This window comes from Corapipo altera, unplaced genomic scaffold (genome assembly GCF_003945725.1).
Source record: "Corapipo altera isolate COAL_440 unplaced genomic scaffold, ASM394572v1 1, whole genome shotgun sequence".
NCBI lineage: Eukaryota > Metazoa > Chordata > Aves > Passeriformes > Pipridae > Corapipo > Corapipo altera.
In genome coordinates this window covers 6,984,127-6,985,517 of record NW_020884873.1, presented here as the reverse complement: position 1 = coordinate 6,985,517, position 1,391 = coordinate 6,984,127, and positions in this window count along the sequence as shown.

Here is a 1,391-nt window from a genome sequence, read left to right as displayed (position 1 = left end):
TTTGAATGCTGATACTCCCTAGAGTTCACTCTGGGATCTTCCCCCAACACACAGGGGACATATGGCAACATTTCATGATCCCCCAAAGCCATCTCTAAGTGCTTGCTTAGAGAACTGTGAATAGCAGTTCTGTTTTAGGAGGAGTCTGTGAACAGCTTCTAATCCTGGTGATCCTGTTTGCATCAGTTTACATTCCCAGGGCTATCTGTGAACAGAAAAGACTGGAAATACACCTTTCAGCTCATCTGAAACAGAGATTCTCTTTTACACTGCTTGTTTCCCAACTTCAGGAAATCCTTGCTACAGTGCAGGTTTTGCTGATCTGAAAAGGCAAAATGAGCTCTATGCCCAAAATCACTTAAACCCAGTTGCTTTTTGTTCTGTGGCCTTCCACTTTTTTGTATGATCAGTCAAGTCTACTGACATGCTTGTCTGAAACCTGACTGCTCATTACGCCTTCTGGATCTTCAGCACCCACAGTGACTGGAAAGGCTACTGCCTTTTTACCTGTTATGGAAATCATCAAAATCAGGAACTCCTAAACAGGAGTTCCTGAAAGTAAGTTTATTACCCTTAGGTTATTTATTGATGAATGTAATAGAAAGCACACAGACAGTTTCTCAGACTCCAAGTTGCAAGTTTGCAAACTCTTTTGGCTGTGAATAAGGAAGGGCAATGACAAGTGAAGAAAGCCTGCAGAGAGTCTTAACAGCAAAGGCCCTGCCTGTCAGTTCTCTGGTAGCTCAACCCACAGTCCCTACACGCCCCAGAAAAACTTCACAAAAAGCCCTAGCTTTCCTCCTAAGAACCTAAAGGACACTAAAGACTCCAAGGAGCAACAAACTTGCAAGGAAGCAGGAGGTTTCTTTAACATCCATTTTCCTGAGAAACTCCTTCCGTTGAGTTCAGATTTAACCTTCCATTCACCTGCCCACTACAAGAAGGACATTGCTGAGTTCAGGGAAGGGTAATGAAGCCTGTGGAGGTTCTGGAGCTCAAGTCTGATGAGGAGTGACTGAGGGAGCTGGGGTTGTTTAGCCTGGAGAAAAGGAGGTTCAGGGGACACCCAATTGCTCTCTACAACTACCTGACAGGAGGTTATAGTGGGGTGACAATCAGTCTCTTCGCCCAGGCAACCAGTGACAGGGTAAGGGGAAATGGCCTCAAGCTGTGCCAGGGGAGGTTTAGGCTGGCTAACAGGAAAAGTTTCTTCACTGAAAGAGTGGGCAAGCTTGGGACAGGCTGCTCAGGGAAGCGTGGGAGGCACAAATACAAGCAGACATGGCACTCAGTGCTATGGTTTAGTGGGCACGGTGCTGTTCAGGCAAAGGTTAGACTCGATGAACTCAGAGGGCTTTTCCAACCGTGTTTCTAACCAGGTAAGCTAAAAA